This window comes from Pogoniulus pusillus, chromosome 3 (genome assembly GCF_015220805.1).
Source record: "Pogoniulus pusillus isolate bPogPus1 chromosome 3, bPogPus1.pri, whole genome shotgun sequence".
Lineage (NCBI taxonomy): Eukaryota > Metazoa > Chordata > Aves > Piciformes > Lybiidae > Pogoniulus > Pogoniulus pusillus.
The window spans coordinates 13,442,350-13,470,300 of record NC_087266.1 but is presented as its reverse complement, the minus strand read 5'-3'; the positions used below and the strand labels follow the sequence as shown (position 1 = coordinate 13,470,300).

The 27,951-nt window shown below is 39.1% G+C and overlaps 1 protein-coding gene across 8 annotated transcripts in view; it reads right to left on the bottom strand.

The window, feature by feature from the left end:
- The window catches only part of CNTN5 (contactin 5), a 736,829-nt gene that overhangs the window by 521,893 nt on the left and 186,985 nt on the right, over positions 1 to 27,951 (bottom strand). The gene's annotated exons all lie outside the window — the stretch shown is intronic.

Sequence of the window (27,951 nt, the reverse complement as noted above, 5' to 3'; positions counted from 1 at the left end):
AATTTGTCCTTGAGCCTTCTGATAAAAAACTTCTGTGGGACTGTGTCCAGATTAGGAGGGAAGTTAGCTTTAGCAGAAACTGCAAGTGGGAGGAACATGCAAATTCCCATGTTTAGATGTACTTCATTGCATGCTGGGTTTGCACTAACTGGGTCACACTAACCTAAAAGTTGATGCTCTGAAACGTGAAGCCTGATGCTCTCAATAAACCTCAGATTGTGAAGCAAGCTAACTCATATTGAGTCGTCGCTGACTTTCCCGTCCCCATGAACTCCAATCTAACAAAAAGCCAAAACATCACAGTATCACAGTATCACAGTATCATCAGGGTTGGAAGAGACCTCACAGATCATCAAGTCCAACCCTTTACCACAGAGCTCAAGGCCAGACCATGGCACCAAGTGCCACGTCCAACCTTGCCTTGAACTGCCCCAGGGACGGCGACTCCACCACCTCCCCAGGCAGCCCATTCCAGTGTCCAATGACTCTCTCAGTGAAGAACTTTCTCCTCACCTCAAGCCTAAATCTCCCCTGGCGCAGCCTGAGGCTGTGTCCTCTTGTTCTGGTGCTGGCCACCTGAGAGAAGAGAGCAACCTCCTCCTGGCCACAACCACCCCTCAGGTAGTTGTAGACAGCAATAAGGTCACCCCTGAGCCTCCTCTTCTCCAGGCTAAACAATCCCAGCTCCCTCAGGCTCTCCTCATAGGGCATGTGCGTTATGACAGCATGTGAGCTTTTGGATTTATTTCCATGTGAAGGCTGACAATAAGTATTCTTCCTGCAAAAGCCTTTATTTAGTAAACAGTAAACGTATTTATACTGTCTTAAAGCTTTTTGTATTTTTCTTTTTTTTCTTGTGCCCAATCTCATTTATATGTTCTCATATGCATCTTCTCTTGATTTTCACAATGTTTTGTTCTGACTAAAGAAGTCACAAGAATGCTTTCCTGTTCTATATCACTCTCTACTTAAACTATTTTCTTGGGGCTCAGTCAGCAGCTGGGAATGATGTCTATCAAATATTTTGTGCCTAGTCATAAATAAACAGACAAATAAATAAAAGCCAATTAACTATTCTAGTCAGACTGGTCTATGTCATTGTTAGAAGATACATTAGATGTCTAAAGTTCTTCTTTGAAAGGCTCTGTGGTAGAATCAGCTACCAATTTCATAGCTAAGGCACTTGAGAACTATGAATGATCCCTCTTTGCTGTGTTGGCCTTGAAGCTTGAATTAAAACTTTGCCTAGATCTTGCCTTTAGACATCAGGGACTGAAGAGTACTTTTGACTTATATGTTAAAAAAAACTCACTTCATTACAAAGGAGAGATTTTGGTGCTGTTCTCTTTAACTTTTTGTAGATTAGCCTAGCACATAAGAATTCTCTTAAGTGATATTAAAGCTCAGTCCTGTACTGCTTGAATGATTCAAAGCAGTGTCTGCAGTCCAGCCACCATTTAGGTTTATGAAGGAGAGAAAAGCAAAAATCTGTTGGAGCTGGCTCACCTTTCATAGGGATTATGAAAACCAGTGCTGAAGCCACCATATGAATCACACAGAAATATTCCAGTTGGAAAAGACCTTCAGGATTATCAAGTCCAACTCTTATCCCTACTCTACAAAGTTCACTCTTAAGCCATATCCTCAAGCACCACATCCAAATGACCTTTAAACACATGCAGGGTTTGTGACTCAACCACCTCCCTGGGAAGCCCATAAGGAAAGATAGAAAATCAGAACTGACTTCCTGTTCTCTTACAGTATTTATATGCATTTTAATCTCTAATGAGAATAATCTACATGAGTAAGTATCCATGTGAGTAACCCTATGAAAACATTCTTCTCCCAGTCTAGTTGTTACCCAGACCACTGAGTGGTAAAATATCGTGATCTAATAAACATTCATAATTGTATTTCATGACACAACTTTTTTACCTTTAGTGAGGAATGTCATCCCTCCCTTCTGTCTTTTCAATACCTTTCTGTTAATAACCATTTAGACACATCCCGAAAGCAATGAACCAATACTCAGCTTCATCTTCCATCTCCATTCAAAGAAGAACTTTCACAGAACCACTATTTATTGCCTTTGACCAAAATACTGCAGACCTTAGACATTAAACATCTAATTTACCTTTAAAAAAGGGCATTAAATACTCCTCAGAATGGCATAGATTCTGCAGACTAGTATATAAGACATTGCCACTAAGTAGGACAATGCCACTTTGCAAGGCCTCCAGGGTGGGGCTTGTCAGATACACTGTTTGAACTTGTTTGACTTAGCTAAACTTCATTGTAGCTGATAAAGCTCTAACAGCAATTTTTGAAATGACCAGTTAACTAGGCTCTTTTCATATTGCTTTTGTATATCCTTCTATGGCACACTTTTCCTACAAGTAGTAGTAGCAAGAAGTTATTGCATGTATAATCTAACCTTTATGACTGTAATATAATGATATGGTGCAGAGGAATATAGCTTAGTGTGATGAAAAAGACTTGAAAGTGGGGATGCAGGATGCAGTACAGAGAGAGGTAGGCACAATGATAAGAGAAAGGACACAGGCTGAGAACAGAATCATAGAATCATAGAATCAGTCAAGGTTGGAAGGGACCACAAGGATGAGCCAGTTCCAAATGCCCTGCCATGGGCAGGGACACCCTACCCTATATCAGGTTACCCAGAGTCTCATCCAGCCTGGCCTTAAACACCTCCAGGCACTGGGCCTCAACCACCTCCCTGGGCAACCCATTCCAGCCTCTCACCACTCTCATGCTCAACAGCTTCCTCCTCATGTCCAGCCTGAACCTACCCATCTCCAGCTTGGCTCCATTCCCCCTAGTCCGGTCACTGTCTAAAAAATCCCTCCCCAGCTTCATTGTAGGCCCCCTTCAGATAGTGGAAGGCCACAGTTAGGTCACCTCAGAGCCTCTTCTTATATAATGGAGATATAGTGGTCATAAACCCCCTTGAATTTTCCCCCATCCCAAAAACTAAATCTAATACTCCCCAGTGCTCCAATCCTTCTCCCCCCCCAATGCCTCTGCCATGCAAAGAGGCCTAAACAAGCCTCTGGAGGCCTACTGCTTACATGTTCTTCCCGATGAAGTGGCTCCCGCCACACACACAGGGCAGGAGGAGGAGGAAATGAGAGCGAGCTGAGCTTGTGATGAGCTTATAACAAGATAGGAGAATTGTGGGATTGAATAACAATCCTCTAGTCCCCAGAAAATGTTTAACCCCATAGTATCAACCTGGGACAGTAAGTTGTGAGGATGTTGGCAAACACAGAAAGAAGTCTTAGGTAGTGAGCAACAAATTGTCTTCAGTCTGAGGATTGTACCTTCCAGTCCCCACAGTGTGGGACTGCAATGTGCTATACTGAAGACAAGATTTGGATCCAGAAGCTGCTGTAAGATCAAGCTGACCTTGAAACTGGTAAATATCAGGAGGGTGTGTAAGAAAATTTCAGCTTCTGACACACCTTCACTCCTTTAATTATTTTTTTTCTGTAACAATAACTAAACTACAAATTGTTCATGTAGACAGGATTTAAATGATACTAATAACAAGTTATTGAATTTACATATAAGGTATGGTTCTTTTTTGGCCATAAAATATTTCAATCATAAAGTTTACTTTCCCTCAGAACCTTTCAGAACTAATTCCTGGATGTTATTAAACTGCACAATCATTTGCCTGAGGGTTTACAGCCATCTATGGGAAAAGAAGAATCACATCATGGCGTGGTATTTCATATGCATATATGTATGTATGTCTGTATATATATATATATATAACACATATCACAGAACTTCTTAGATTGGAAAAGACCTTCAAGATCATTGAGATGCTTGAGCGCGTCCAGAGAAGGGTGACGAGGCTGGTGAGAGGCCTTGAGCACAGCCCTACGAGGAGAGGCTGAGGGAGCTGGGATTGTTTAGCCTGGAGAAGAGGAGGCTCAGGGGTGACCTTATTGCTGTCTACAACTACCTGAAGGGTGGTTGTGGCCAGGGGGAGGTTGCTCTCTTCTCTCAGGTGGCCAGCACCAGAACAAGAGGACACAGCCTCAGGTTGCACCAGGGGAAATTTAGGCTGGAGGTGAGGAGAAAGTTCTTCACTGAGAGAGTCATTGGACACTGGAATGGGCTGCCTGGGGAGGTGGTGGAGTCGCTGTCCCTGGGGCAGTTCAAGGCAAGGTTGGATGTGGCACTTGGTGCCATGGTCTAGCCTTGAGCTCTGTGGTAAAGGGTTGGACTTGATGATCTGTGAGGTCTCTTCCAACCTTGGTGATACTGTGAGTCCAATCACTAGTTTCATACTGACAAGTCCTTGACTAAACCAAATCTCTCAGCACAACATCTGATCGCTGTGAGTCGCTATGGTTGGAAAGCACCACCAGGATCATCCAGTCCAACCTTTGTCCCAGCATCCTTAATCACTAGACCATAGCCTCAAGTGCCACTCTTTTTTCAAACACCTCCAGGGATGGCAACTCCACCACCTCCCTGGGCAGCCTGTTCCAGTGCTTGAGGTGTGGTCTCAGGAGTGCTGAGTACAGAGGAATGATCACCTCTCTACTCCTGCTGATCACAGCATTTCTGATACAGGCCAGGACGCTGTTGGCCCTTCTGGCCACCTGGGCACACTACTGGCTCATGTTCAGACAGCTGTCCACCAACATATATATATTCTATTTTATATATATAGAATTTTATTTTCTATTATATATATATAGAATCACAGAATCTACCAAGTTGGAAGAGACCTCCAAGCTCATCCAGTCCAACCTATCACCCAGACCTATCCAGTCATCTAGACCATGGCACTAAATGCCTCATCCAGTCATCTGGTCCAGCCCCCTTGCAGTGAGCAACTAGATCAGGTTGTGTGTGTATGTGTGTCAGCTTGGGACTTTTTTGTTTGTTTGTTTGTTTGTTTTGTAGTGGAAATTAGAAACAAACCCAGAATTTCTCTGTTACAATAATGCCAAATCACTTCTCTTAGGTATTATATGCACTTTTCTGTTTCATTGAGTTTCTTTCTCTTGAATAAGTTACAGAAGTATTCCATGATCTTTTTGAGTGTGTGCATATATTATAAGCTGTTACTATGTGTTCATACATAGAATCATACAATCATAGAATCAACCAGGTTGGAAGAGACCTCCAAGATCATCCAGTCCAACCTATCACCCAGCCCTATCCAGTCAGCTAGACCATGGCACTGGCTACATGTCTAGATATTAAGATTTTTTTGGTTTTAGACTGATTTGGCATGAAGTAACAGGAGTATTATATATATTTTTATTACTAATGGCCACAGATTTTTCTTTTTAAAACATAATTTGCTTATCAAATAAAAATAAATTATAATGTTCTTAGTTTTGAACTAAATGTCCAAAAATTGTTCTGAAAAAGATGGCACAATAACATGGAAGCATTAAAAGGAAAAGAATCACAATTTATTTGAACTTCTTATTAGATTGAAAATCTGCAGATCACTGAATTCCACAGAAGGTGGGCTAGCCATTAGGTTTCAGCAAGTGGAAGAAACAATAAATCACAGCTTTTCCTTTTACAGCCCATTACACTCAGAGGTCTGAAACCTTTCTGTGGCTATTTGCAAGACTCAGAGTACTCCAGCTGCAGAGTCTTATACTTTCCAACTTTCTGTGACTAATAGATGCTATACTGGAGAGTGAACAGGAAATTAAAGAAGAAGAGAGATGTAAAATCACTATCCACAGAAAGGAGATGCAGGAAGCCTGTGAAGAATAGTTCACTGCAGGGCTATGAAGTCTCCCGGTGAACCTCAGACAAGACAGATTACATTCTTGTTAATGACTGTTTGAGAATCTGTGAATTTTTATATGTTAGAAAGGGGAAGCAGTGATGAAGTTCTTAAATATTGTGGAGGGCAAGGTAGGAGAGGGAAATAGAGACATAATAGGTTTAGGGAGATATTTGATTAAGACCTGCTGTAGTTAGTTAGCAAAAAATAGGTGGAAAAAATGTATAGATCTTTCTCCTGCTTTTGGCATCTCACAGGGAAGTTACGCCCTATGAAAGTTTCATTCTGTGTAGAAGTACAATTTCTTTCATTTTTATCCTTAAAATATCCTGGTCATTGACTTGGCCTTTTGAATTTATTAAACAAATCTACTGCTTCTGGTGCATCAAGGTTCAGAAAAAATAGATACCTTTTGCTCTACCTGCCTGTTCAATAATTCCACTTTTCTTCCTGAAGTGGCTAAATCACATCTTTCTTCCACTTAATTTAGTCTCTTTTCCGTTACACCAATTGGGCCCACAGTTCCTAGCTAATTTTAAAACATGTCAAGGCTGTGTGAAAGAAAGAAGCTTCTCTAAGAAATGCAATGCCTCTCACATCGAACTAGAGGAAACCCCAGGTATCTTTAGATAGTTGAAGCAGATCCTCCTATCTGTGTCTATAATAAAGGTAAGAGGTTCCTGCTGTGCAATCAGGCTACCTAGTGTCTGTAAGGCAGACATCAACATCCTCAGCAAATACAGTGTCCATAAATATCAAAGATGGTTGTGTTCCTAAAAGTCTTCTGGGAAGTCTTGTGTGGTAGGTTGCATTGAAGAATATGCTCAGTATAAAACTCTAAGCATTTCAATTCTGTGTGTTTCAAGACTGCTTTAAAGTAATGACTTCCATTTAGCATGTTTATCCTGTGCTTTTCTGCTTTGATGTATTTCTCAAACTGCACAGACTTCACAGGAGAAGATTAAAAGAGAATATGAGAAAAGACACAGAGAATAGGTATACCAGGAGACACTGAAGGCAAGAAATTGCTTCTCGAGCTCCTTATCAAGTCATTACACAGGCTATCATATTTTAGCCAGAGCCTTTTAAAATAGAAGAAAAAATAAAATAGATATTAAACTATTAAAACTTTAGTCATTCTCACCTCTGTGCCTGGTAAGATCATGGAACAGATCCTCCTGAGGGCCCTACCAGTTTAGATGGAGCATTAACCAACCTGGTTTGGCATAAGGTGCCCCCTCTGCGACAGGGGCTTTGGAACAACATGATCTTTAAGATCCCTTCTGTCCCTAACCATTCTAGGATTCCTCCTTGCTCTCAAGTCTGAGGTAGAGCAAGGTGGAGCTCAGCATGAGGATACAGACAAATGACTGGTGTCTAAACACTGGGGAGCAATTCAAGTATTTAACATCCTGACCTAGTGCCACTTGGGTCTCTTACCCAAGCCAATATCCTATGGATATACATGACGTCAGTAGATAGGGCACAGTGACATCCCTCAGGGGCCAGTACTGGGACTAGTACTGTTTAACATCGCTGTTTGCGCTAGGGACAGTGGAATTGAGTTCAGCCTCAGCAAGTTTGCAGATGACACCAAGCTGTGTGATTTGGTTGACACGCTGGAGGGAAGGGATGCCATCCAGAGGGATATGGACAAGCTTGAGAAGTGGGGCCATGCCAACCTCACAAAGTTCAACAAGGCCAAATGCAAGATCCTGCATCTGGGGCAGGGCAATACCAAGCAGAAATACAGGCTAGGCAGACAATGGTTTGATTGCACTCTTGGAGAGAGGAATTCAGCATATGCCAGCAAAGGAAGCTGACTCCAATTCCAAACTTAAATTAAGAATAAAATTCTTTCACTTAGAAATGAAAAGGCAAATCCTGCAGTGGTGAGAATTTGTTATTTAAAGACATAATGCAAGCAAACACAAGTGACTGATACATATCACATAGTGAGCAGCAAATTATGTTCTTCAGAGTGATTTTTAGCCCATTCACTGCAGTTAGTAGACTCAAATTCTAAGAAAGTTTTGACAGACTGTGAATTTAAGAACTTCTTTCAAATACACATATAATCTTAACTTCAACAATTAAAAGAAAATGTGATAGTCAGGTCTTGAAATATATAGCAACAAGTTCATTTTTAAATCTAAAGAATGTCTTGATATTCACAAGTACTTTTATGTACTATATACTGACCTAGACCTTCCCTCTACAGGCTTCAGAAACAATAAGCATGGTCCCAGAACAGTCCTTCTTCACCCCCAACATTATAATGACAATAATAACAGTGATTGTAATATCTCTTAACACCTAGCACTGGTATTGTCTGCAATGTATCACATCACAATTTTTATCCCATGTGTTGAAAGTTGCATTGGAGGGGAAGAAGGTCAGCCTGGATGAATAGAGAGATTTGGTTGCTGCTTATTAAAAGAAAAAAAAAGAGAGTTTGTGGTCATTGGAAGAAGGCGCAGTCCACTCAGGAGGACTATATTGTTGCTTTGAGGTTATGCAGGGGGAAAAAATAGAAGGTCCAAAGTCCTGCTTGCAATTTATCTGGCTTCAGCTGTTAAAGAGGACAGGAAATCCATCTACAAATATATTATGAAAATAAAGGAAAAAAAGATGACTAAGGAGAACCTCTGTTTTTTATTGGATGCTGAGAGCAACATATTGGTAAAGGCTAAGGAAAAGGCTGAGGAATGCAGCCTTGGTCTTAGTAGGAAGACCAGTTGTTCACTGGATTCTCTGTCCCCTGAGCTGGAAGATAGGCATGGGGAGCAGAATGAAGACCCCATAATCCAAAAGGAGATGGTTAGTGATGTGCTGCACCACTTACACAGACACAAGTTTATGGAGGCAGATGATATACACATAAGAATATGGCAAGAACTGGTGGAAGTTTGCACCAAACTAGTTTATGTTATTTACCAGCAGTCCTGGCTAACCAGGGAGGTCCCACCTGACTGGTGATTAGCAAATGTGACACCTATCTACAAGAAGGGCCAGGAGAAGGACTGGGGAAACTACAGTGTCTGTAGTCTGACTTTGGTAGGGAAGGTCAAGGAGCAGATCCTATAGAGTTCTATTATGCAGCACATGGAGGGCAACCAGGTGATCAGGCCAGCCACTCTGGGCTCATAAAGGGCAGATCCTGTCTGATGAACCTGTTCTCCTTCTGTGACAGGATGAGTAAAGTAGTGGATGAGAGAAAGGCTGTGGATATTGTTCACTTGGAATTTAGTAAGGCTTTTGACAATATGTCCTATAGGATCCTCCTGCAGAAATTGGCTGCTCATGGCTTGGATGGGTGGATGCTTCTCTAGGTTAAAAACTGACTGGATGACAGGGCCCAAAGAGTGGTGATGAACAGAATTAAACCTATTTAGAGGCCAGTCACTAGTGGTGTTGCCCAGGGCTCAGTTTTGGAGCCAATCTTGTTTCATATCTTCATCAATGATCTAGATGAGGAGTTTGAGTGTACCCTCAGTAAGTTTGCAGGCAACACCAAGCAAGGTGAGAATGTTGCTCTTATTGAAGGCAGAAAGGCTCTGCAGAGGCTTATGGACAGTCTGGGCCAAGGTCAACTGTATGATGTCCAACAGTGCCAAGTGCAGGGTCCTGCATTTGGATGACAACAAACCCATGCAACACTACAGGCTTGGGGTAGAGTTGATGGAAAGCTGCCTGGCAGAAAACCACCTCAGAGTGTTGTCTGAACAGAAGCCAGCAGTGTGCATCCTGGCCTGTATCAGGAATAGCATCACCATCAGTAGTAAAGAAGTGATCTTATCTATCTACTCAACACTGGTGAGGCTGCACCTTGAATACTGTGTTCTTACTACAAGAAGGACGTTTTGTTGCTGGAGTGTATCCAGAGAGGGGCAATGAAGCTGGTGAAGATACCGGAGAACAAGTCTTCTGAGTAGTGGCTGAGGGAACTGGAATTTTCTAGCCTGGCATTATGTATTCATATAAGTAATCTCACAAGGCTGTCTGCCATCATAGTGGTGATCAATTGCTTCACTAATCATACATACACAGTAACCCATAATAGACACTATTTGTTGTTATAGTGATTGTTGCTGTATGATCAGTTACTGCTATTATTAACTGCTGTTATATTATCAATTGATACGATATTAATGATTGTTGATTGTAATAGCTGGAGATACACATATATATATCTTATGGGAGAAGGAAACTCTGAGGAAGTTCATTGCATAGAGCTGTTGTCAAGCTTCAATCTAATTGGATCTTTGCGTTCACAGACGGGGCCATGTTGCTGAACTTTTCTACCAGAGGTGATGTTTCAGCTGGCACTGCTGCTGTGTTGCTGTCAGTAAAATAAAACCTTTTGGAAACAGCACACTGTCATTGCTGGTTGCCAATGCAAGTAATCATCTCATGATGAACTCCTCTGAGCTGAACTTCTGCTACAGCTGTTTTCTCAGATTCCTTTTAATTGTGGCAAAGTACATATTTTCAAGTCTAATTAACAGGATGCTTTCTTTCACTTTTGTAACCACAGATGATTTTTCACAGATATATGTCACCTTCTAGGAGGAAACACAGGGTTATGACTAATTCTTCTTTTTACATTTTATTTCTTTGCCTCATAAGGCACCCAATAATGTGGATCAGTGTGTACTGAAGACGTAATCTTGTTTATCAGAAGTCCTGACAAAGAGCCACAATCTGAGTCTCAGCTGGGTGATTTCCATCTGGTCTTGTTTGTGATACTTCCTGTATTTGTAACTTAATAACAGTAATATGGCTGAGTAAATTTCTCATTCTATAACATAAGCAGTCTTTAAAAGTTTCATAAACATTTCCAGTCAACAGACCTTGTGAAGGCTATGCTTTTCTATTTGCAGATAAGAAAATCAAAAAACAGCATTAAAAAAACCAAAACCCTGAAAACACCTGGGGTTATAAGTGACTTTGAAACACTTTAATACTATTCTGATTTTGTAATATGTCAAGAACCTGCAGTTCTTGCTACCTTTACCTGCTGTTCTCTGTATTGAGAACCTCTCAGAACAAAACTCTGTGGTAGGTAACAAAATGAAGACACCCAAACTTTGTGCAGATGCTCTTAAATTTAGACCTCCTAAGTGATTTGCACAAAGTGAAATGGTGATTCGCTGTCTAAACAGTAAGAGAAATTAAGTCTCCTGCCTGTCATTGTCCTTTACTTTGGAAACCTGCTGCTTCTCAGATGGTAGAGTTCCCTCAATTAGAGATGAGTGGTCTATTAAAGCTGCAAGGAAAATAGCATTACTTAATAAGTCACTACAAGAGAATAGATAACACAGGAGTAAAGATCAGACAATACACAATGCCTGTAACTTAAAAATCATAAGGACAAAAGGTAACTGAACTATTCTCTAATCCAGACAAAGTTACTGAGGTGTAGCATCATTATAACTGCAGAGGGGCTCAGCTGCTAAATAGTGGCAATTTACTTTGCTATGTCGTTCAGAGCATTTTCTACTCAAGAAAAGATAAGAGAAAGTTAAACTGGGAATTGACATATATGACACAGTTCTGTGCAAATAAAGGATAAATGGAGTAGAGAAGAAAAAAAACAGAGATATGTTAGGGCAAATAATTTAAGGAAGATCAACGGAGGACAATTCTTTGTTTATTAAATATATGTCGAAGGGGCACATATCTTCTTTGAAGGCTTTAAGATTTCCTGTGTTGAAAACTGTGTGGATGGCCAGACCTAAAGAGTTGTGGTGAATGCAAATAAATCCAGTTCAGAGCCAAGCACAAGTGGACTTCCCCAAGGATCACTATTATGGCCAATTTCCTGTAATATATTTATTAGTGATGTGGATGAGGATTCAAACATACCCTCAGTAAGTTTGCAGATTATACCAATTAAAGTGAATGTTGATCTGCTTGAGGACAGAAGAGCTTTGCAGAGAGACCTGGACTGCCTGGATCAATGGGCCAAGGCCAATGATACAATATTCAACAAAGTCAAGCACTGAGTCCTCCACTTTGATCACAACAACCCCACTCAAAACAACAGGCTTCAGGAAAGTGGCTGGAAAACTGAGAGGTACAGAAGGACCTGGAGGTGTTTAGTTGAAGGTCAGCTGAATATGAGTTGATTATGTGTGCTCAAGTGACCACGAAGGCCAGGAGCATCCTGGCCTGTATCAGAAAGTGTGGACAGCAGGACTAGGGAAGCTTTTGTGCACTTATACTTGGCACTGGTGAGACCACACTGTGGTGGAAAGTCCAAATTATATCTAGAAAACACATCCAATCATTTAAATTTAATCTGACTGTATATATATATATTCTGCAAAAACAGTTTTACCAACAGTATAATAGAATCTGTGTGTGTTAATTCTAAATAAGTTTGGGAGAATTTTCTTTATATATTTAACACACTCATAATTTTTGTATTGGCCTCATTACAGTTCACTTCTAGCCCAGATTCAAACCTCTCCTTCACACACACCTTGAATACAGGAAAGATCTTTATGTACAAGAATTCCTGAAGAAAGGCTGCAGAGACGATGGAGCCAGGCTCTTTTCAGTGATGTCCAATGACAGGACCAGAGACAATGGGCACAAACTGAGACACAGCAGGTTCCTGCTGGACACTAAAAAACACTTTTCTTACTGTGAAGGTGACTAAGCACTAATCTCAGAAAAAACTTTAGAGTCTTATAGCTTGCAGATATTCAAAAGCCATCTGTATGTGGCAGTGGATAATCAGGTCTAGATGGCCCAGAGGTCCTCTCCAACCTCAGCCATTCAGTGACTTTGTGATTATTTATTAATTATTTTCTCTAAATATACATTTACAAAATAAAAACGAATTGCAAAGTCTTTCTTTCAGTTTTGACTCAGTACTTGTATTACTAGGCAAAAAAAGAAAGTGACATTAAAGTGTCAAATGTTGCGCTGTAGTCTAAAATGAACTATCCGTACCACCTATACTTAAGAACAGCAGCATTGCAGCTCAAGCCCAGAAGACAGCTAAATTTCACTCAGCTGCTGGTTCACTCCCCTCACAGTGGGGTGGGGGAAAATTGAAAGGCTGAAAGTGACAAAACTTACTGGCTAAGATAAAGACAGTTTAATAGGTAAAGTAAAAGCTGTGTGCACAAGCAAAGGAAAATAAGGAATTAATTTGGTGCTGCCCAGTGGCAGTCAAATGTTCAGCCACCTCCAGGAAAGCAGGGCTCCATCACTTACAGCAGTTACTTGGGAAGACAAAGGCTATCACTCCAAACATCCCCCCTCTGTCTTCCCCTAACATTATGTACTGAGCCAGAAAATACGGAATATCTCTTTGTGCAGTTGGAGTCAACTGTCTCAGCTATGTCCTCTCCCAGCTCCTTGTGGCACTATACAGGTCACAGTGAAGAAAAATAATTCTATCCTAACTCCAAACCAGTACAATCAGCACAGTATGTTTTTCTATGCCTCCCTATGATTAGCAAAGGCAAAGCAGGTAACAATTTACAGTAGGAACTAGTTCAGCACAGTAGGTTGTGATCAGTGTATCAAAGAATTAGTTGAATTATCTACAGGAATATGAGCTGCTACATATGACCCATGGAGTTTCCCACGGGGTAGTTTAGTCTGTGCTGATCATCCCTGCTATGCGTGTGTTTTGAAGTTCTCCAAAGAACTGGCTGCTTGTCCTTGTGTCCCTATTATGGGCTGGAGAGCCTTTGCTGTACTCCTGGAGTGAAATTTCCTCTTTTATGTCCTGATAGAGAAACCACAGAATCACAGAAAGATTTGACTTGGAAGGAATACTAAAGATCATCCAGTTTCAACTCGTCATGAACAGGGACACCTTCCGCTGGATGAGATTGCTCAAAGCCCCATACAACCTGGCCTTGAACATTTCCAGGGATAGGGTATCCACAAGTTTTCTTTGAATACTATTCTAGTGCATCATTACCCTTACAATATAGATTTTCTTTCCAATATCTAATCTAAATCTACATTCTTTCAGTTAGAATTTGTTACCCTTTGTCCTACCACTCTAGTCTCCGATAAATAATCCCTTGTCATCTTTTCTATAGGCCCCCTTTAAGTATTGGAAGGCTACAAGCTCTCCCTGGAGCCTTCTCTTCCCCAGACTAAACAAACTCAGCTCTCTCAGCCTGTCTCCTATGTTGATGTGCTCCCTTTCCCCTCCTTTCTTCTTCCCTTTCTTTTCCTGTTTCCCCTCCCATTTTACTCTTTCCCTCTCCTTTCCTCAACAGGAGTCCTCTCATGATTGATTGACATTTCTCAAGGAAGAGAATTATCTCCTGAGTAGCTGAGCTGCTAACATGGAACACTATATCATGCTTAACAATTATCATCAATATTTATAACACTTTTATGTACAACAAAATGAGTTACATTAGCAGACAGGAATGAAACCCACATAGGCTCAGTGTAAGAACAGTGAAGCAGCAGCAGGTCATCTGCTTAAAATTCAAGTTGTATCCTTGAAAGAAATTGTCTCTCTAACTAGTTTCTCCTCTTTGAATGACAGACTCACTGGCTTTTTAAAATGCCATCCTGCTACTCTGGATACATGAATACAACATTTTCCAGATTTTGATTTTGACTTTGATAAGAAAGTGAAATGGAGAAATTAGTCAGATTTTCATTTAAATATGCTCAAGGGTGATGTGGGGGAGTTAACTTTTAATGTATTTGATTATTGGACTTGGGGGATTTCCTAGTTAAGTTTGCCATGACAACATTGAAGAAAACACCATAGAAAGAACTTTAAAAGACTTAACAGTTAATACACATATGTAAGCAATATATATATATGCATCACATTAATTTCAGCATATAAAACTGGAATACACTTGCCCCGAGACAAAATTGCCAGAAGCCTCCTCAGCAAAATATTGTTGATTATATGCATACTTGTCCTTAACTTATGTTAAGATATTGATCTCTCACTGTTTCACAGGATGAGCACACATCTGTCTTTCTCCTACATAAATAAAGAAGCCATTTGTTGTGAAGAACTGAAATGATTTGAACTTATGTTGACAACAAACTAAGTGGTGTAAAGTGAGCAAATAATGAAGATTATTCAGATGTGTGCTCATGCAGGTCCAAACCTAAAATCCTACAGTTATTTCTTAAGTGAAAATTAGTTTAAAAAAAAAGAACTGGAAAAAGCTATAATAAAGGATTTTCTGGATAATTGTTTCTACAAACCACAGACAATTACCAGGAAAAAACACAAAATGAAACTGTTGTTGAGAAGACATTTCACCTAAGGATATTTTCCTACTTGGCCATGATTTTTGTATTAATATTTTTCTAAAATCACTATTATTTAAATATGCTGTTTATTATCACAAACAAAATGCACAGTGTTATATGAATTCTCATTATTGCAGAGCTAGTACGTAAACTATACAAGTTACAAGGAGGTTAATTTTAGCTGTGGACTGTGACAGTGAATGATCCTGTGTACACAAAGGGCTGTTTTTTTTTTCTTCTCTTAGGAATTAGGTTATATATTTTAGCACAGCGTAACAATGTGATATCACATATGAAGTTAAATGGAAGCAGTTAATAATGTCAAATATTCTAAAAAGGGAATTGATTCTGGCATTCCTTTAAAAGCAATCTAAATTTTGTACTACTCTCTGGTATGAACCTTGCTTGAATTAGGAAGTTTTCCTTAGATTGCAGCTGAGGCAGCATAGAGACTGTCTTTGGATGGAATATAATACAAAATAGTGCAATACTTGAATGAAAACTTGACTAGTTCCAAATTACTCCTGTATATGTATATGAAGATTACTGTGACCTCTATAATGTGTGAGGAATTGCTTTTTTCTCTATGTACCATTCTTGCATGAATAGAACTAACTGGAATTTGAGTATCATTCATATTCAGCTTTGGATGCATACTGTGGATCTGATCAAAAAACAACCAGATTCAAAGCATGTATCTTGTTTCAACCAAGTCAGCTGCAATTTGCAAGCAGGCTTGTTCTACCTTGTCACATATATTGATCATCTTTCACTCTGTCAATTGCCATATGAAATTCATTGAATTCTTAACACTTCTCATAGATTCATTGTTGGGAGAGATGTTAAAATTCTTTCTTGTTTTAAATTTGATATATGCATCATATATCCACTCTGTTTTGTTGGTTTTTTTTTTTTACTCTTGCAGAATCTTTTGAGATTATTTAATTTCTAAGTAATAGTTTTCTTAATTACTGGTAAGATATTAAGAATGTGACATGAAATTTTACCTGATTTTACATTTTTAATAAAGCATGTTTATACTTCCAAGGCAACACCAACATTGAATTCAGTATATATTACTTCTTATGTATCTGTTTCTTCATTGATTTTTTAAAGTCAAAAGGAAAGAAAAAGAAATTAATGTTTTTACTGAATTCACCCTTCAATCGCAGCCAATCAAATTAAACACTGAATTCCTCTTTTCTGACATTAACTGAGTTGAAAGGTGATTTGTAATGTGTGCTTCAAGCTTTTTAGCTCAATCTCAAAACATAAAAAATAAAACAAAAAAAAAAAGTTTTAATAATTCATTTTCCATTTAGCCAAGACAAACAGATTTGATTAATTTTTATGGGAAGTTTTATAAATGAATGCACATTTAAAGGTGAAGACATTTTATCTTGACAGATTCTCACCTTTCAGCTCCACTTAGGAAGCTGGTCATATGATTATTTTTAGTTCCTAAAGAATCATAGTATCAACCAGGTTGGAAGAGACCTCCAAGATCATCCAGTCCAACCTAGCACCCAACCCTATCCACTCAACTAGACCATGGCACTAAGTGCCTCATTCAGTCTTTTCTTGAACACCTCCAGGGACAGTGCTCCACCACCTCCCTGAGCAGCCCCTTCCAATGAAATGCACTTAATGATGGCAGCTCAATGTATGTAAGTTGACAGTTATCTGGAATAAAAAAAAATTGAGGTTTAGTCCATGGAAAATATAAACCAGTATGAAATCACTTCTGAGTTTCAGGAAACTGTAGAAACATTAACTAAGATACATTTTTCAATTAGGTAAACTCTTAAAACCCCACAATATGTATCTTCTTCAATTTTCCTGAAAGTCTGTAAAACTTTGCCTATGGCAATAAATGTGCCAGATTTTAGGTCAAAAGCATTTGCAAATACAAAGAAAATGCCAAGTGAAAGAACAAAGTAACAATGTTTAAAACTGGCAATTGCAAAAACTTGAATGTAGACTCAGTGCATTTCTCTAGTAATGCTGAATGCTCGAAATGCTTGTGAGAGTCTAAATCCTCTCTCACAATGCTTCATAACAAAATAGGTATATTTCTGGCAGACAGTTATATAGTTATCTACCTATTTATTCACATACCTATCCTCTCTCTCTTTGTATGTTTTGTAAGACTCTGAAGCAATAGTCATTGCCTGAGAAAATGAATGCACTGTAAAATTTTTGTGTGGTCAGCTAATTAACTGATTCCTAAGGAAAGTTAATTTTAAAAAATATTTTCTGTAATGGTCTACAATGATAATTATATGTGTTTTCAGACCAAAAAAAGTCGGTTGAATAAAAGCTTGAGGATATTCTTATAAACTGGATAATTAAATTACAAAATGTAATCAAAATAGGACTTAAATTTTAAACAAGTGCGATCTACAACTACCTGAAGGGAGGCTGTAGCCAGGTGGGGGTTAGTCTCTTCTCCCAAGCAAACAGCAACAGAACAAGGGGAGACAATCTCAAGTTGTGCTGGGGGAGGTATAGGCTGGATGTTAGGAGGAAATTCTTGCCAGAGAGAGTGATTTGCCATTGGAATGGGCTGCCCAGGGAGGTGGTGGAGTCACTGTCCCTGGAGGTGTTCAAGAAAAGCCTGCATGAGGCAGTTAGTGCCATGGTCTAGATGACTGGATAGGGCTGGGTGCTAGGTTGGACTGGATGATCTTGGAGGTCTCTTCCAACCTGGATGATTCTATGATTCTATTCTATGATTCCATTAACTGCAAGAATCTTTTCTTCCAGTACAATGTTTGTGTTTGTCATTTTAAGAAATAAGTGATCTAGTTTTGCCTGTTTCCTGTGTGTATAAATTTGCAAACTGTGTGTTTTGAACCTTGTGAATAAGTCTTCTGGTGAGATTTAATGTTAATAAACAGTTTTCATAGTTATTAAAAATCTTCACCTGGATATCAAAATTAATAAATTATTAATTTTCCATAATCCACCACAGACTTGATTATATATCAGAATTGTCCAATCAAACTAATATTTTTCTTTTAAGGATTTTACTAGCTGTATTACATCAAAAGTCAAGCTAAGAGTTTCCTAGAAGGCAGCAGCCATCTATGCACCCAGCCATTCTTATTAGCACGTTTAATGAATACGTGCTCTGGCATTCTGATATGTGAGGGAAAAGATTTTCTTGATTTTCAGGAAACTTATTCTTCTGCCTTCTCAGATATGCATGCTTTATTCAACAGCTCCGAACATCATTTGCATCTTTTGATTCATGCTATCTCACACTGAAGTGAATAGGGGAATATCAACAATTATTACTCCTTAAATGATAAAACACAAGCCAGATGAAATGAATGTGGTTTGTTTAGACATGTATGCTGATTTGAATTAATGAAAATTAGTTGCAAAAGGGTTCAGGGAATGCAATTGAAACAAAATCGATCCATAAAAATACATTCTTATGTTTTTAAATTCAGGGAAAATAGAAGGACATTAACTTCTAGATATGGTGGAATGGTAGTGACCCTGACTCGAGTTTGAATGCAGTCAATAAAAGCAGTAATTAAATTTAGTACATTTATCTCCAGTATACCTGTGCATTTTATTTCAGATTAAATTTATATGAAGAGATTCATTTTGTGTGCAATTAAAAATAAAACAGTGACTTTTTTTTTTTTTTTTTTTTTTTAATTACAACCTCTGATGTGTTCAATAGCACAAATGTGGCATGTAATGTGACAGGTCTGTCTCTTGGAATCAATAGTTAGGCTCAGGGGCACCAGCTGGGTCATCAAGATCAATATTACAAAAAAAATAGAGCTTGTCAAGACCTATTGGCCTCCTATTGATTCAAATTGGGTACTGCAGAGAATTTAATAATGATGTTACAGATGTTGGCCAATAAACAGAAGTCTCTTTCATCAATTCCAGTAAAGAGAGATGAATAACACAAACACTGTTACCCTAGACACTGCAGCAAGACTTGTTAGAGCTTCCAAATCATCCATCTGGGAGGTGTACTGATTACCTGGAAGAACTTCCAGGTAGGCTAAATTGGATTCATGTTAGAAAGAAGCACAATTGCTTAAACTGATTCAAGAGAAGGACTTTTTAATTCTCTTGAAAAAGTATACCCCATTTTGCCAACCTGGGCAAAACCCCATCGTTTTTTTAAGACTGCACAAAAGGTTTTTGGTGTGAAGGTGGTTTTCTCACACATTTGTATCCTAATGCAATGTGATGTGATTTATAAAAGAAGATACTTTTTAAAAGGTACTAATTTTTCTCAGCAACATTTTATGTGTTCTTTCTCTTGCAGTATCTTCTCCTCAATTGAGATAAAATCCTACCACTAACTTCTGATCACTGGGAAATTTAATCACAGAATCATAGAATTATAGAATTGCCAGGGCTGGAAGAGACCTCAAGAATCCTCTAGTTCCAGCCTCCTTGCCATGTACAGGGACACCTCACACTAGATCAGCTTGCTCAGAGCCACATCCAGCCTGGCCTTAAACTATGTTTTGAATCTTTCATGAATAACAAAAGGTTTTACAAAGCCTAGGAAGGTCTGAGCTCTTTATTTACCTTCAGTCTTTATAAAAGTGTTTGGAAAGAAATGTCTTCTTGGGTCAGAGGCCACTTCAAAGAAAACAGAAATGCCATCTGGGTTCTATTTTTATTTGCAATTTATTATTTTAAGGGTTTTATGATAATGATTTATGAGTAAATAGTCAATATCAGTAGTTAAAGAGGATCTTCTTTAGTTCACTGAAAGAAAAAGAAAGAACACTGCATCTTGGAGTATGACTGCTATTTTTCCTCCAGCTTCCTTTTGCCTTATACTATGACATATGGAACTTTTTAAAGCTGGAAAATATTTTGATAATATCTAAAAAATTATTTGGTGTATAATACTTTGATTTAGCAATTATCATAATTGAAAACAGAAGCATAATAAAATACTGGGAAAGAAAAACTATTTGCTGAAGGCCTGCTATGACACATGAAAAAATCTGTAGCAAAAGAGAGATAAGAACAGGATTAGAGGAAAAAGCCCAGAGTCTTCCTCAGTTTTTCCCCAGAGACAGAATCCTTCCATCTTGGAGACAGATCTTGTGCAACCAAATTTTATCTTATTTTAAAGCAACAGGACCCAAATATTCTTATCAATGGTACTAGTTTCCACCCACTGAATCGGTTCTCCATCCCCTTAGAAAAACATAAAACCCATACAGAGATGTATTTCCTCTCATCTGCAGAGACTAAAATATTGAGAGCTGTATAAGTTAAGGCCTAAAGAGGCAGAGGATGACACACTGCATAAATCTGTCAGTTCCCCCATGCAGACAGCAATTAGCAGAAGAAAGCTCATGCAAGATCACCAGTGTTCTAGTAAGTAATATCTGGGCTAGGATCCCTGCTCATGCCAATCTTTCATGTTTAGAAGCAGCCTTAATACACTTTCAACTGCTGTACGTCTGATGGCTGTTCAGATTATCACAGAGTCACAGACTGTTAGGGGATGTAAGGAACCTTGAAAGATCTTCTAACACAACCCCCTTACCAGAGCAGAATCACCTTGAGTACTGTGTTCAGTTCTGGGCCCCCCAGTTTAGAAGGGACGTTGAGATGCTTGAGCGTGTCCAGAGAAGGGCGATGAGGCTGGTGAGAGGCCTTGAGCATAGCCCTATGAGGAGAGGCTGAGGGAGCTGGGATTGTTTAGCCTGGAGAAGAGGAGGCTCAGGGGTGACCTTATTGCTGTCTACAACTACCTGAGGGGTGGTTGTGGCCAGGAGGAGGTTGCTCTCTTCTCTCAGGTGGCCAGCGCCAGAACGAGAGGACACAGCCTCAGGCTGCACCAGGGGAGATTTAGGCTGGAGGTGAGGAGAAAGTTCTTCACTGAGAGAGTCATTGGACACTGGAATGGGCTGCCCGGGGAGGTGGTGGAGTCACCGTCCCTGGGGCAGTTCAAGGCAAGGTTGGACGTGGCACTTGGTGCCATGGTCTAGCCTTGAGCTCTGTGCTAAAGGGTTGGACTTGATGATCTGTGAGGTCTCTTCCAACCCTGATGATACTGTGATACCTATACCAAATCACGCAGGAATGCATCCAGGCAGGTCTTGAATATCTTCAGAGAGGAAGACTCCACAACCCCCCTGGGCAGCCTAGTCCAGTGTTCTGTCACCCTCACAGTGAAAAATGTTTTCCTCATGTTTCCATGGAACTTTCCATGCCTCAAATTCCACGCATTGCCTCTCATCTTGTCACTGGTGATGACCAATAAGAGCCTGCTCTGTTTAACAAGCCATATTTGTTTACTGAAACTCGGAGTCCTATGTGTCATAAGCAGCAACTTGTGTTTAATTTAGCAATGTAGAATTAAGATACCTGGTTCAGCACAGCATAATCCTACTGAAGATAACTTTCACCTAACGAAAGGACAAATATAAGATGTGTTCCTTTCAGCTACACCTGAGAAAAGCAACAGCATTTTCCAGACAACTACTGAATCTGACACTTAAACGTCCCTGATGAATCAATTATCTTCTAGTGGAATTTACTATTCACTTTGCTACATGCAACTGTCAGTTCAAGGTCTTCACTTACCTCTGCCTGCTTTCTGTATCTATTACTCTTTTAAGAGATATTATTATTGCATTATATACCTGAAGGACAAAACAGCAACCAGATCTGCATTACACTGAGCCTTATGCAATCCAGTAAGGGTGGTGTTTGATGAATAGCTTATTCAGTAGCAATGCTGGCCTAAACAGCACTGCATTCCCTTTCATTCTCCCCTGCTACAGCTTTTGGATGCTCATTCTGGTCTCTGATTTGATCACTCAGACACTACTTGTGCAGGTATTGAGCAATTAATAAGTCAATAAGTTGTATGATTTAAATATTGTTGCTAAATGACAACTAATGTATAGGACAGAAGTAACAACAACCAAAAAAGTACTCAAGGACCATAAATAATCAGGAGCAATTTATTGGTGTTTTATGGGAGATGTTAAAACTAGATGAGGAAATTAAATTAAGATAAGAAAAAGTACACATAAAATATTAGAGGCTTTTGCCAAGCACTAAATGTTTATCCTTATGGAATAATCAGTACCTACTGGGAAGTTAAAGATGCTATTTCTTTGAAACATTTGCATTTTCCTGGGAAAAGGTGTAGATAATTATTCTACAGTTATGGGTCAGCCAATAAAACCCTTAAGAAATAAAATAGCTATTTATTCTGGTGAACTTGAACATGAAATTCTGAATGCTGTATACACCAGGAAAAAAAATTTGAAAGATATTTTTCCAATTTATCAGCTAATATGTGCAAATAAATTTATACTGAAATACTGCTTAATAACAATAGATATGGAGCAATGTCAGAAAATCCTGGAGATAGTTAATATAGTTTCAGTCACCATTACTTTTGTAAAGACTACCAATAAATCTTCAGAATGGTTGATTATTTGTTAGCAAAGCCATTTGTGTCCTATTAAATACCACTTCATCGCAAGCAGCAAAAGGGCACAGATTTTGTGCTGACCTGGAAGTCTGGCACTATCTATCTCTGGTTTTGGCTGAGCTGATTTTACCTTGTTTTACCTATGACAATTTTCTAAGGGTCTGTTGCTATTGTCCAGTTTCTTTTACTGTGAAGATTATATACTAATGTTGTTCTAATGAACAACAGTAAAAAACATTAACTCAGGGAAACGCAATTACACTGATCCTAATCTGAGGAAGCCCATTATGTAACTTCAAGAGGTAACAGCTCAAAACAGACAAACTTATGATGGAAATAGATGAAGGGAGATCAAGCCAAAAAATCTAAATGTAATCAAGACTGTGTAGGAAGATGTTCTCATCAGTGTCATGCTCCTTGAGATGGAAACTCAAGATACTGATGAGCTGTTACAAGTTCCTTTTTTAAGAAGACTGCAGCTGTCAAATGTTGGATGCTGAGAAAAACTGAAAGGGTGATAGGCACTGAAAAGTTTCCATGTATCAGTCTTAACTATACAACCAATTACAAGTGTTTATCATTGCAAGTGAACAAATAATAATAACACCTATTTCTGTATTATAACTAGATCATCAATACTTTAGATAAAGAATATTTTTTAATCTGCATATATATTCTCTTTGCACCTGTACAAAGTTTTGCTTATAACATATTTGATAAACATGCCATTTTTCCTGTGAAAGTATGGACTTGATTTCTGTGTCGTGTCTCACCTACACAAAAAACTCCAAATCCAAAAATCATGGGGCCACAAAATCTATCTCAATTTAAAAGGACACCATTTGTAAGTGTCCAGGGGTACCCCAAATTCCTCTCTTCTCCCTCTCACTCCATGGGTTTGAATGGGAGAAGAAAGGTGTGAAAACCTGCTTCCCCCACCCCTGCCCTGTAGGCTTGAAAGAGGGCAGCAAAAGCACATGCCTTTCTGCACGGGGAGTGACCTGTGTGGAAACGCCTGCTAGAATCAAGCTGGTGGTTGGCTGAGTTTTCACACCCAGTATAAATGGTAAATGGACACTTTGTGTAGAAAAAGGATAAACAGAGCAAGGGAACCCGTCTTGAGAGTTCCTGCCATGAGAGTTCCCGTCTTGAAAGACCTTCTGCCTTTACAGAGTGTCTGGCAGGACAGATTTCTGCCATGACTGGACCGTCTCCACTTTTGGAAGGCTCCTACCTTTTGTACGGCACTTGCTTTTATCCCGTCCCTGCTTTTGGACAGTTCTCCCCACTTTTGCACCCTTTTGTTCAGGCCTGCAGGCCTTGCAAGCTTGGTGTCCTTTGAGAGAGAGCCACTGGCATCTGGGCTGCCCTCTCTCAGACCCTATCAGTAGCCAACTTCCTGGTTGCCTCCCAGACTGGGCTATCCTAGCAGTTCTGGCTCTCCCCTGCCACTGTGAAGGCAGCATCATTCCACGACTATCCCACTTGGGAAGAAGTGCCTGAGACATTTCCAAGTTTGGTGGCTCAGTGGTAAAGGGTTGGACTTGATGATCTGTGAGGTCTCTTCCAACCCTAATGATACTGTGTGTGATACTGTGTGATATGTGGCCTACGTGCATACTGGAGAGAGTGACGCAGCAGGGGCGGTGCCAGGTGTGCCGGCAATTTAAACAAGAAGCAGCAGCGGCGCCAGACCCTGAGTTGGGGAGAGGGCAGCTTCTCTGCTGAACCCAGCCAGCAGTGCACCACAGAAAGAAGAAAAAGCCAAAAAAGTAAAACCCCAAGCCCAAACACCAAAGTATTAGCCATGGTTGTAAACCAGGGGTAATGGATTTAAGCTGGAAGAGGGGAGATTCAAACTAGATGTTAGGAAATGGTTCGTTACAGTGAGAGTGGTGAGACACTGGAACAGGTTGCCCAGGGAGGTTGTGGATGCTCCCTCCCTGGAGGTGTTCAAGGCCAGGTCAGATAAGGCCTCAAGTGACCTGTTCTAGTGGGAGGTGTCCTTGCCTATGGTGAGGGGTTGGAATTGGATGATCCTTGAGGTCCATTCCAATCTAAACCATTCTACGAAATTCTATGTCCCTGCTTACTGCAGAGGGGGTTGGATTAGATGACCTTCAGAAGTCCCTTCCAATCCAGACCATTCTGTGATTCTATGAATCTAGGATTCTATGATGTTACCTAAAATGAAGAAGGTTACCTCTATTCCAGCCCAAATCAGTACATGACCACATGAAGTTCAGGAATTTGGTTACTCTGAATTTAATGTAAAAATTCCAGACTCTTGATATTAGGACTTAGGGTTTCATGAATGAACAGCTATGCAGGATGAGAGCAAAACTCTATCTAGCCCAGTAAATTATAAGAAAATGAGTCAATAATAAAGACTTAAAAATAATGCAAACTTATTGTAAAATCTCCACTGCTTCCAGAAATCTTTGATAGAGAGATCTTTCATAAGAATTTTCTTCAGAATTTGCTACATATGAAAGGACAAAATATACATAAATATTTTAGATTATTACACATAATAAGAAGTGAATGCCTGAAGAATGTGTGGAAATCATTACGTGCCTAAAAATAGATCTTCTGCATTGTGTCTTCAATATTTTCTACCTCGAGACCATATAATAGCACATGAAGATGTCATTTGAATGATAGCAATTGCCTGAACATTAACGTTAACATTGAACCCATTTACACAATCACAGCCCAATTCAACACACATCCATTGCTATTTATCTCCATTCTGTAGTTTCACCTGCCTTTTCCTTACTATGAATAAATCATTAGAACAGATGGCAAAAGCTTACCAATAAAAGGCACTGCCGTTCTCAGTGTAAGCCCACCATACTAAGCCAACATGTACTTGCTAAAGCAAAACAACATTTCTATGTTTTGGGAATGTATTCTGTTAGAGTTGCTGATCATATTAACAATTAACCTAAAAGAGAACTATTGACTCATCCCGTAAAACTATCTCTTTTCACTACAATCTTTAGTTAATTACAGCTGGCTTGTTCTGATTATGTTAATTTCTTCAAAGGCTACACAGCCACAAATCACACACATCCAACTCATATCCTGCAGGAAGAGAACAGGAGTCATTGTAAAGCAGTCAGATCTTGAAGACGCAGCATCATCGAGATGTGGCAGTGGTGTACAATTGCTTTTGAAAGTGTTTAGCTGAAGCTAATGCTGATAATCTTGCAGTTGTTAAAACCCCTTGTCAGCACAGCAAAGGCAAAGTGATCTAAGCTATTTTCTGCCATCCATTCTTTCTATAAGTTATATCAATGGTGTAGCTTCACCTTTGGTCTAAATAATAGTGCTACAGGTTTTGTTCACTAAATTTTCTTACTATTATTCACACTGTGAGCACCTATATAATATATAAATGCAGATATATAAAAAAATAAGGATAACATAAACAAACAAAGATTGAAACAGTAGTCTTTACTTTATCCCTAATACATCTCTGAACCGTCAAATTTAATTTCCATCCTCTGCATCTTCTGTTTATGATGTCTATTTCTGTTAGATTGTGTTAAAACACTTGCCTGGAGAATGGCTTTTTCATTTAGAATCAATTTTCTACTCACTTTTAAGTCCTCTTATGTCTCACTCAAGCCAGCAGCTGAATATTACCTAGAAATTACAGTGTGTTAAGGAAGCTGTATATGCTGACCTTATTTTATACTGATGTGCACCCTGCACAATGCACTTTATACAGTAATACCAGAAAACCTATGAGTCAAAACAATAAGAATACTCTTGTGGTTCGAGGGGTCCCAAGTTATCCCAGATTTCCTAAAAAAAAAACCACTACAGAGACCAAGATCCATCCCAGGAGGATGAATTGGATGGGCCCAGATATCCTAATTATGTTATTCAATCCCATAATCGTGCAGGGTCTATTTGCTCTCTTTTCTCCCTGCCTCTTCAGCTCTCCAGAGGGATCCTTACATGTATAACTATGTGAGCATATGCCTGGTGGGCCATGGCTGTAGTGAATTTTGGCCTGCTTGGGCCTAATGGGACATAAAGGGGATTGGGAGAAAATGAGCACTGGGGTTTTGGTGGGGTTTGTGGTTTAATTGCGAGGAAGGTTTTGGGGGAATTCTCATGTATCCTGTATGCGTATTAGGTGTTGCAGATTCATGCATGCCATATCCTTTCCTGCACATTTTTAAATACAGCCTCTCTGTATTCTCCTCCAGTTCAGAGAGAGCATTATTATTTTACTGTCCTTTTTTCCTTAGAAAAAAAGGGAAAGTAAGATAATATCAGTCTCTCGTGCTCTTACACAAAAACCTATGACAAATAGCCCACAAGTCAAAAAAAGGCCTGAGCATGTATCTTTAATCCTGTTTTAGCATAAAGAGAAAGGAATAAAAAAATTGTAGAGCTTGTTTTCAGGGTTTTTATTTTGAAGATCTGAGGTAGTGTGAATTTGTGCAGAGGTGAAGCAATTGTGTTTTGTGATTTGCAGATTCATATACTCTGTAAAAACCCAGGGCGCCCATCATTAGGGCACACCATGCTGAGACTTGATTTTAAAGCAATGGCCATTATTTCATTTTCTCCAACTGACATATTACTGACATTTGTGAAACACATAAGCACATTTTAGTAGGATTAATGCCATCACTAAGAGAAAAAAAAAATCTGGTAAATTAAAAATATTTTAACAGAACTTTTAGAAGGCTTTTGAAGTGAATTTACTGAAGATCAAAGTGAGAGATTTGACAGTCCTAGAGCCCAAATTGCAGAAAAAAACCACAACACCTAATTAGTATGTTGCATTAATCACATACTGAAACATCCAGCTTCCACAGCTTCCAGTATTATGACTCTGCTAACTAAAATGACATTGATAAATTTATAGGAGCCAAAAATGTGTAACAAAGAAGTATGCAGAGTAAACACTGACGAGGAAAATACCTAAGAAAAACAGACTATGAAAAAAAAAACCTCTTTTATTTATACTTTCAATGGGTAGTTATTATAATATCTACAGACTGTCTACCACTGTATTACTTTACAGTTGAAACTCTTATAAAGTGTGTTACAGGAGATTTCATCTGAAAATCTATAAGGACCATTAAGTTACAAAGTCTGACCTCTTCCATAACACAAGCACTGTAATTTAACCCAATTATTCTTGTAGTGAATGCAGTGGTTTGTACTGTTACGAAGCAAAGCTTTCCTTCAAGAGATGAAGAATCTGTGACTCCCAATATCTAGCCAATTATTAAAGTGTGATGCCATATTTCTGACTAGAATTTCTGACTCTAGAATTAAATTCCACATACTGTCTCTCATTACACCTTCCTTTAGGTATTCATTACCTTCACTTCATGAAAGCATGACTCTAGGAAATGTGCTTGGCTAAATAGCAGTAAGATTTTTAATACAATATAAATGTGATTTAATG